The 10375-nt window shown below is 53.8% G+C and overlaps 1 long non-coding RNA gene across 1 annotated transcript; it reads right to left on the bottom strand.

Moving 5' to 3' along the window:
- Window positions 1-3170: 3170 nt before the first annotated feature.
- Window positions 3171-9920, bottom strand: LOC144339307 (uncharacterized). Its single transcript, XR_013414202.1, has 3 exons — window positions 9568-9920; window positions 4845-4933; window positions 3171-3363 (listed from the first exon to the last, which is right to left on the bottom strand). It is a non-coding gene; the product is annotated as an uncharacterized LOC144339307 (long non-coding RNA).
- Window positions 9921-10375: the final 455 nt, after the last annotated feature.

Below are 10375 nucleotides of genomic sequence, written 5' to 3' on the forward strand. Positions count from 1 at the left end.
CCAGGACTCAGGTTTTGTGAAGGGGTGTGGGGTGGGAGAAAAAGCAAACCCCACCAAACCAACACCCAGTCTAGAGCCTGATCTAAGTGCCACTCAAAACACGTTTCCTCCCTTTACTTTCCTATAACCCGAGAATTCTTCCTGAAAAAGATGGCCCCTGAGAACCGTCTAAAAGCATCATGGGGTAGAAGGGCAAGGGTCCTGAGAGTTGGTCTTGCCATCCCCTTGTTTCCAGTTTTCTTGAAGAAGTTGAGCTCCAGAGAAGAGGCAGGGCCCGTGGGCCATTTGGGTTACACTCCAAGTCTAATTTCCAGTCCAGCAATCCTGCCCCCAGAGGCTCCCTTCATCCGTCCACTTGGTCAAGGAAGGGGCGGGTTGGCCCACAATCCCTGCCTGGCTGCAGACATCAGAAAGGTGTCCATGTAGCCGGGGCCCCAGAACCATGTCTGTGTGGAAAGGGCCCAAGGAGCTGGAGCCCTTTAGCCTCAAGAAGAGAATGAGGGACCCAGCACCTTTCTGAAACCTAAACCGAATTCTGGCCTGAGCCGTTTTCACCATCTGCACCCTAGAAGGTTGTGCAGGCCTTGAAGTGGGTCTTCCTGTTTTCCTGTCTTCTGAGGCCCAGGCCTTTCTCAGAGCCTTCATGGGTCACACCCTTGCACCCATCACATGGTGTCTGGGCCCTGCCTGCCTGGCTCACACCCCTCACCCTGCTGCCCTATTTCCATCCCTGAAACAGTCCACTGGACACTGCCATTCCCTCTCTTAAAAGACTTTCACAGGCCCTGACCATCCCTTGGTCGATCTAGTGAATGTCACCTCCTCAGAGAAACCCTCTCTGAGCACCCCACCTGCAGTAGGGTCACCCCCATCTTCCACCCTCACTGTTCCTGGTGTTTCCTTCCTAGTCCCCACCTCTATGGGGAGTTTCTTCACTGACAGACTAGACTCCCTCGCCCACCCGGGGGCCAGCGTTGTCTGTCTTCTCTGTCCCTGCACACCAGAGGCGATCAATGATCGCTTGTTGACACCAATGAAACAGGAAGGCCCCTGAGGTGCTGGGAGCCGTTCACTGCAGGTGAGAAGAAGCCTTGAGAAGTGGAGAGGACCCGAGTTAGTGTCCTCTCCCCACCCAGAGGGTCAGCTCCTGGCAGCTCTGCGGCTCTGTGGCTTGGGACGCCTCTCTCCTGTGCCCTTGACGGGTGGCCTGCAGGGGACGCGGCCGCACTCGGTCCGCTGTGGTCCTGGAGCAGCCGCGTCCGTGCGAGAGGCACTTAGGAAGGACAAACTCCAAAACCCAGGGCTCCAAAGGACCCATGGGAAGGTCGGGAGGATCAGGGGAGTGCCCCGCGTCTGGGCCAGCGCTTTGAGACCCCTGTGGACCCAGCGGAGAGGGCCCGGGTGAGGCCTCCGGAGGCGCTGAGCCGGGCAGGGACCCGCGGGACCCGCTGAGGGCGCCCGTCCGCGTGGGGGCAGCAGCGTCTGGAGGGAGGCTGCCCCGGCCGCCGGCAGAAATCAGGCTCTACCCGGGGGTCTCTGGCTCCGCCTCCCAGGCCTGGCTCTGTCTCTTTGCCCAGGCTGGGCGGGGCTGATGGCCGTTGGAAGCCCCGCCCCCCGCCGCTCACCACCAGGTGGCCCCGCTTCCGTCTCCATGGAGACCCGACGCAGCTGGACCGCCTGTCAGCGGCTGCTCTGGAGCCTGGGGCCTGCCCCGTGCGCCCTGTCTGCCCTCCGCGGGCCGTGCTGTCCAGGCTGACCCGACAGCCCGACTCGAGACATCGGGATGCCTGTCCACGCCTTCACTCCTGGGCCACTTCCCCGTGGGGCGGGCAGTGGGGCAGGGCGGGGTGGGAATCTGCTGCAACCAGGGAAGGGAATTGTCCCCAGGCACAGAGAGTTTGGAACCTGGGGTACTGTTACCAACAGCCCAGGACCGCGCAGCTGGGCCCCGCCCTAGAGTCTTCCTGCAGCAGGGCTCTCCTCCGGAAGGGCTGTGAGGGCTGTGAATATTTCTCTGAGGTGGGGCTAAGCTAAAGCCCAGAGGTTTGCCCTGGGTACGGATCCCCCAGGTCACTCGCCTCCTACAGGCTGCAGTGAAGGAGGCTCTGAGGGGAGGATGGCCGGCTTTTCCCCTGCAAGGATATGAACCCCAGGGAAGGCATTTCTGCTCTGGGGACTGCCTCTCTCCCAGACATCACAGCCAGCCCTTGCAGAAGCTTGGCCAAGCTGACCACTCTGTCAGTGATCTCTGCAAGGGAGGCTGAACGAACACCCAGCCCCAACTGTGTTCCCTTTCTGCTTCAGGCTAGGCCATATCTAGGCCTATCAGGGAGGTTGCTCTGGTCTCCTCATGAGCCCTCCTGCACAGACGTCTAGATGTCCAGAGTCCCAACAGAACAACAAAGGGTTAAAAACTATCTCTAGCGGGGCGCGGTGGCTCAAGCCTGTAACCCCAGCACTTTGGGAGACTGAGACGGGTGGATCACGAGGTCAGGAGATGGAGACCATCCTGGCTGACATGGTGAAACCCCATCCCTACTAAAAAATACAAAAAATTAGCCGGGCGAGGTGGCGGATGCCTGTAGTCCCAGCTACTCGGGAGGCTGAGGCAGGAGAATGGCGGGAACCTGGGAGGCAGAGGTTGCAGTGAGCTGAGATCCGGCCACTGCACTCCAGCCTGGGCGACAGAGCCAGACTCCGTCTCAAAAAACAAACAAAAAATAAATAAAAACTATCTCTATACTGAAGCAGGCCAAGCTGAGGGCTGACTTCTAGGGTGCCCTAGAATGGTGGAAGCTGCACACACCTGACACCACCTAGCAGAGTTGGCTTCCAGAGGAATCTTTCTGTGGGTCCTCACTGACCACAGGATGCAAGCCTTCAAGATGTGCCTTCAAGACCTGTGTTCCTGATGTGCTTTCAGGACCTGTGCTGTGGGCACCTGCTGGCCTCCCCATTGCTGGAATCCATTTGTGCAGCCCCTGTGGTGAGGTGCACACTAGGACCAGTGTTCCCAACTTGCCTGATCATAAAACCACTGAGGACCCATTCTGTGGAACCAATACACTCCACACCTCAGGTGCCCTTCTTGTCCGTGCATCCGTACCTCTGTCTGGGATGCTTTTCCATTCAAATTTTATCCCAATAAAACCTCTTCAGCAAAAAGAAAAGCAAATCAAAAGCCAACAGCATTTATTATATCTTTTCCAGGGGCCACAGGCTTGCGGGCCTACCTGGCCAGGCAGATGCTCCAAATCTGCCTGAGACGCATGAGGTGAGGGGCTGGTGCTGGAGGGTATGGTCGCCCTGCCAAGGAGCACCTGTGGTTCCAGCTGCCGCAGCAAGCAGAATGGAGGCCTGGGGCTGCAAGACGTTTTGAAGAGACACAGGAATCAGCATTTTTGTACATGATCGTGTGTGTGTGTGTGTGTGTGTGTGTGTTAAACATTAGAGTCGTAAAACTGTAGATTAAAAGAAAAACTGCAGAACATAAAACAAAACCCACCTGCAGCTCAGGGCTGACCTGCAGGCCACCTGTGACTGGTGCAGTTTCCCGCCTGTGCTGCCCGTGACTGGGTAAGTCTCCACTGCACACCCCATGGACACGGTCTCAGTCTGTGGCTGCAGCCCCAAGTGCCACAGAGGTCCCTCCTCATTGCCAGGGCTGTCTGGCCCTGAGTCTGTGAGCTCCTGTGGGGCAGGCATCAGCTTCATGACCCGGTTTTCCTTCATAACTGCTCTCTGAGGGTAGTGGCTGGCCAGAGATCCTTTGCCAAATGGATGCTGGAATCCAGCCCCGGTCCCTAGGCCTCTCCCCACTGGAGCTACTCATCACTGGCAGGCTGGCCACCAGGGCATGCTCCTCTTCCCTTGACTTTATGTCCCAGGCCTGGAAGGAAGCATCCAGAAGTCTCCTCCTAGCACCACGGGACCCAGAGAGTAAGAGAACAGAGCAGCAGGGTCACACCCTGGCTTGCAGGGCCAGCTTCTGGCAACTGCCACAGACCTGCCACATTCAGCCATAGGTTCCCAAATGCAGCCCAGAACAGCTGCAACTCCTTCTTGGGCCTCCTCTGACTGGTCTATATGCTAACTAGCAACCTGCCTTTGTCCAAAACGCAGCACCCCATGTAGACAGAGCAGCTCAGGGATCCCATCGTTCCTGGGAGCCGCTGCCTCCTCCAGATCTCAGCCCTGCCTACCTCCAGAGGGAACAGTAGAACTACAACTTCCTCCAGGAAACATATTCACAAACATACTAGAAGGGCCAGGCGGAAGAATGATTCTGCTGGCTTTGGGCCTTGATGTGTTGCAGGAGTTTTAAGGAATCAGAGAGACCAATGGGGCTCAGGAGGATTTTTTTTTTTTTTTTTTTTTAGACGGAGTCTCGCTCTGTCGCCCAGGCTGGAGTGCAGTGCCGGGATCTCGGCTCACTGCAAGCTCCTCCTCTCGAGTTCACGCCATTCTCCTGCCTCAGCCTCCTGATCAGCTGGGACTATAGGCGCCCGCCACCACGCCCGGCTGTTTTGTATTTTTAGTAGAGACAGGGTTTCACCGTGTTAGCCAGGATGGTCTCGATCTTCTGACCTCATGATGCGCCGGCCTCGGCCTCCCAAAGTGCTGGGATTACAGGAGTGAGCCACTGCACCCGGCCAGGAGGATATTTATTAATTATTTAGCTGCACCGGCCCAGTCGGATTAACATCCAAAGGACTGAGCTCCAAAGAGTCAAGTTACCTTTTAAGCATTTCATGGGTCAGGGGAGATTTGTGCAGGGGGAATACTACAGAAGTAAGAAACAAAGACAGTTACTCAATTGAAACATGCATTACATAATTTCTTACTTTTCAAGGAAAACGTGTTTTGCAACTTGAGTTTATCTGTCTAGTGACCTTGCAGCTGCACAGCTAGGGAAACAGGGTCTTCACAATACCTGGGAAAGGAGGAGAGATAAGGCTCAACAGCCACAGAAAAACAGGCAGTTAATTTTAAAGGACTCCAGCTCTTTCTCTTTCTCAGAGGGAATTGGGTTTTCTTACATACAGCTGAGTTCCTGCTTACACATTCTTTAATTTCTTTTAATTCCTGTTGCAGATGAAGAAAGAAGGGATTTATTTTCCTACACAGAAACACCCCGAGCAGGAACAGAAATAGATCTTTTGTGCCTACCGATATGTGTCTCTCTTGCTCAGCCTGTCATTGTCCAGGGCTGTGGGTAGTGGAAGGCAGGAACTGCAGGCTCCTTGCCTGGTTCTGCAGAAGCCCTGGGTCAAAGGCCTCCACTGAGAGCGTCCAGAAATGTGTGCTTCTCCATCCTGGCCACACACTCAAATCATCGGGTGAGCCTTCAACACACCCGTGCTTCTCCCAGACCAAGGAAATCCAGGGCGCTGAAGATGGGGCCTAGGCATGAAGTTTTCTTAAAGCTCCAGCTCTCTAGTGAGTTTCCTGCCTTGGCACTCCTGGAGACATTGCCTGGGCAGCTCAGGGGCCTGCAGCTCTACCCAAGGCAGAGCTCCAGGGACTTGCAGGGTCAAAGGCGCCTGGGCAAGCTTCCCAGCATCCCAGTTTCCACACTGGCCACAGGGGTGAGAGCGACTGAGGTTGGGAAGAAAGGAAGGCCACTGACTTTCCAGGCCCTGCTCCACTTGGGAGGGAGGGTGCCTGGGTGGCTTCTCTGCACTCTCTGTCTACAGCCTCCTTCAGCAGCAAAGCCGGCTGGAGTTGCCAGGGGATGCTTGCATAGCCTTATGGGCCAAGAAATGAGTCCTAACTCACGTGTCCTCCCATACTGAGTAAAAATCTCTGGCCCCCACCATGATTCAGAGCCTGAAGTTCCAGAAACTCAGGAGGCTCAGCACCAGAACTCAGGAGCTCTCAGCCTGGGTGGAGCCCTGAGTTTCTTTTTTTGAGATGGAATCTCACTTTGTCATCCACCCAGGCTGGAGCGCAGTGATGTGATCTCAGCTCACTGCAACCTCCCTCTCCTGGGTTCAAGCGATTCTCCTGCCTCAGCCTCCTAAGTAGCTGGGATTACAGGTGTGTGCCACCACACCTGGGTAATTTTTGTATTTTTAGTAGAGACAGGGTTTTGCCATATTGGTCAGGCTGGTCTCGAACTCCTGACCTCAGGTGATCCACCCGCCTCAGCCTCCCAAAGTGCTGAGATAGGCGTGAGCCACCGGGCCCAGCCTGGAGCCCTGGGTTTCTATCCTTTTGCCTCCTATGCTGGGTGAGCCTCCAAGGCCAGCGCGGCCACTGGGAGGGCTGACAGCAAAAGGGCCACCAGCTTGGGGCTCAGAGACACATGGGAAGGGGGCAGATGCAGAGGCAGCTGGGGTTTTTGTGAGGCGAAGCCTCATTTTCAAGTTCATGGGTTTTAGGCAATTGTAGGCAATCGTTGATTTTTGACTTTTTTTCACTCAGCAGTTTCCTATTTTTTATTTATTAAAGAAGTATCAAACATACGTAAAATTTACCATTTTACGTGTCCATCTCAGCATCATTAAATATATTCACAATGTTGTGCAAACATCACTACTATTATTTCCAGAGCTTTTCCATCATCCCAAACAGAAATTGTGCACCCCTTCAAGAGTAATTCTCCACTCCCTCGACCCCACTCTGTCCTATTTTTGTCGCTATGAATTTTCCTGTTCTAGGTACTTCCAAAGAGTGGAGTGATACAATGTTTGTCCTCCTGTGTCAGGCTTATTTCCCTAGGAATAATGTTTTCTTTTTTCTTCTGAGGCAGATTCCCTCTTTGTTGCCCAGGCTAGAGTGTAGTGGCGTAATCACAGCTCACTACAGCCTCTGACTCCTGGACTCACAGGATCCCAAGTAACTGGTACTATAGGCTCACGCCACCATGCCTAGCTAATTTTTAACTTTTAGTAGAGACAGGACCTTGCTATGTTGCCCAAACTAGTCTCAAACTCCTGAAGTGATCCTCTTGCCTCAGCCTCCTGGAGTGCTGCAGTTTTAGGCATCAGCCACTGCACCCAGCCTGGACATTTCGTTGAAATGGAATCATACGACATGCAGTCTTTTGCAACTGGCCTCCTTCACCTAGCACCCATGTTGCAGCAAGTGTCATTAATTTATTCCTTCTTATAGCTGAATAATATTCTAATACATGGATAAACTACATTTTGTTTACTCACTTATCAGTGGATGGACATGTGAGTTGTTCCTGCTTTTTAGCTGTTATAAATAGCAATGTTTTACATTCCCATCAGTACCTAGGAATACGTTTAATATGAAAGGCAAAGGATCCTATATAAATCAGTTATAGCCTGGGTGTGCCTACAGTCCCAGCTACTTAAGAGGCTATCATGGTAAAACCACTTGAGCCCAGAAGTTCGAGGTTGCAGTGAGGGATGACTGTACCACTGCATATCAGCCTGGGTGACAGAGCAAGACCCTGTCTCTAAACAATAAACCAATTAATCTTACTGAAGGAACTGAAACAAGACCTCAAATAGTATCATGGGCGGAATGTTTATGTTCCTCCAAAATTCCTGTGCTGAAGCCCTAACCCTCGGATGGCTGTGTCTGGAGTAAGGAAGGAATGAAGGTTAAATGATGTCACAAGGTGGGGCCCCGAGCTGAGAGAATTCATGTCCTTATAAGAACGGGGCCTTATAAGAAGAGGTGGCACCAGGGCAGGCACGGTGGCTCACGCCTGTAATCCCAACACTTTGGGAGGCCAAGGCAGGTGGATCATCTGAGGTCAAGAATTCGAGACCAGCCTGGCCAACATGGCGAAACCCCGTCTCTACTACAAATACAAAAATAGCCAGGCGTGGTGGGAGGCACCTGTAATCCCAGCTACCTGGGAGGCTGAGATAGGAAAATTGCTAGAACCCTGGGGGTGGAGGTTGCAGTGAGCCAAGATGGCACCACTGCACTCCAGCCTGGGTAACAGAGTGAGACTCCATCTCAAAAAAGAAGACACGACACCAGAGACACCTTGCTCATGTGTCCTCTCTCTGTGCACACAGCGGAAAGGGCATGGGAGGACACAGTGAGAAGACAGCAGTCTGTGAGCCCGGAAGAGCGCCCTCACCAGAAACCAAATGTGCCAGCACCTTGCTCACGGACTTGCAGCCTCCAGAACTGTGAGGAAACAAATCGTCTGTTTTGGAGCCGCCCAGGCTGTGGGGTTTTGTTAAGGCTGTGGGGTTTTGTTAAGGCAGCCTGAGCAGACTAATGCAACAGCTGCAACAAAACTGCAATCGATGAGAAAAAAAACAATGGGCTTGAAGAAAAAAATAAATTCCAGTCAAAATCTCAACAGAGTTTTATTTGGGAGGTGAGACGAGAGAGGAAACAGGTGGGAAAAGAGAGGTAAAAGGCTTGGTTAGTCTCACGGCTGGAGAAGGTCAGGGTAGTGGACAGAGACCCCCAGCTGCCGGCTGCGGGGTCTGAGACGCCAACCGTGTATGTGATGAAGCTGGGCCACCCAAGAGACTTCTCCTTCACCAAGGCCAGCATGGCCGGGACCTGGATTTCACCTGGGAGAGACATCAGAGCCGGGGGTGCACATTCTGCAGAGTGGAGGGACCACTGAGTGGGGCCTCGGGACCCCGAGGCGGGAGGGCTGCTCTGCATGGCCCATCTCTGGAAGCACCCCGCTTCAGCCTGACATGCTGGGCTTCCCTCCTGGGGCCCAAGGGTAAGGAGTGGGGACCCCTGCCCAGGTCACACCTCATGGGCAGGTAATGACACCTGGGCACTGCTCATGGACGGCATGTAGTCTGCAGAGTTGGGAAGCCCTGTCCATACTCAGGGTGTTTTTTGAGGGAAGAGCAAACCAATATGAATGTCAGAATCAAATTCAAGTTTATTCAATTCTAATCAAGTGCTGCTTTAAAAAAGGCTAAACCAACACGAAATATCACCAAGCACCAGCTCTCCAAGGCAGCAGCCCGAGCTCTGCTCACGGCTGGTCTCCAGCAGCTGCCAGCGGGCCGGCCCTCCTCCCTCATTGGCGATGCTGGGCATTCCCTGCCTCTGCGGGAGAACATGCCGCCACGCTGGCTGCAGCAAGGCAGGAGGATGAGCAGGTGGAAATGCTGAGGAACTCCTTGGTTCTCTCACCCCAGAACTCTTCCCAGTCTGCTAGGCTCCGGGCCTGAGGGATCATTCACCCCCCAACCCCACCCTGTGACTTAGTCATGGGGGAAGTGAGGCCTGGAGAGAGGGGACTTGTCCCAGCAGGGATTAGGGCTTTCCTCCCTGCTCTGTGGCGGATGCTCCTGCACTGAATTTGGCCATGCCACGCACCACACGCTCACTGGCACCTTTTCTGGGTTCTCAGTGCTGCCCCCACAAGCTTAACTTATAGCTGGGGAAGAACAGCAGAGGTCGGATCAATTAATACAATCACGCAGCCTGAGAGAGAGCAATAGTGCTACAGAAAGAGTATTTCAATTTAAAAATTATAATAAAAATAAATTTTAAAGAGAGCTGGCCCAGGACATCCACGCCACATTCCCTCTTCCTCCAGGGCCTTCCTGACGCCCCTGACTCCGGCCTGGCCTGAGGCATGCAGATGCCACTCACCTCCAAGTTCTCCAGAACCTCCGGGGCACCAAAGACCCTGACCTCGGAGCTGGTGTAGTGGTTGCTCAAAAGGATTTCAGCCTGGTCGGCGAAGAGACCTGGGCTGAAGGGCACCTCTGGCCAGCTGGTAATGACACGGAGTTCAGCCTTGTCCTCACACAGCGAGGGCAGGACAGGGAGGTTTGGAGCTGAGAGTCAATAAATGGGTAATGGGCGGCCATTAGTGAAGTGGCAGGAGGCGGGGCAGCACACACCGCGAGCTGTTTTGTGTATGAACGGCCAGGCGATGGTGTCTGAACATCTTCCTTTAATTTTGCAGGTGGAAACAGGGCACGATGAACCTGGGAACCCACAAAAATGATGAGCATAGAACTCTGTGGGGTGTGGTAAGAAGGCGGGAGGGGATGAAAATATCTTTGCATCGGGTTTTGACTTTTGAGCCATACAAGTACTTTACATGTTCAAAACCTAGAATTAAGCCCCCATGGAGAAAAAGAAATCCAGACCATAACTTGTCTTCCTATCCATCCACCATCATGAGACAGCAGCAGCCTAATGTAGAGGTGGAGTGGCTCACTGCAGCCGCAGCACAGCGCCACCTGGGGACACGGCCTTGGAAGGCCAGGGCTCTGTCTCACAGGGAGCGGGGCATGCTGTGAACCAGGGACCACCACATTGTGCTGGCTACTCCCCAGCAGGGATCTGCAGCTGGGCGTGCATGTGGCAGGGGCTCCTCTTCACACCTAGTAACCCTTGCACAGAATGTTTGCTTCCTGCCCCAGAAACTTTGAGTTTTGCTTGTTTGGAG

This window comes from Macaca mulatta, chromosome 2 (genome assembly GCF_049350105.2).
Source record: "Macaca mulatta isolate MMU2019108-1 chromosome 2, T2T-MMU8v2.0, whole genome shotgun sequence".
In the NCBI taxonomy this organism is placed as follows: Eukaryota; Metazoa; Chordata; class Mammalia; order Primates; family Cercopithecidae; genus Macaca; species Macaca mulatta.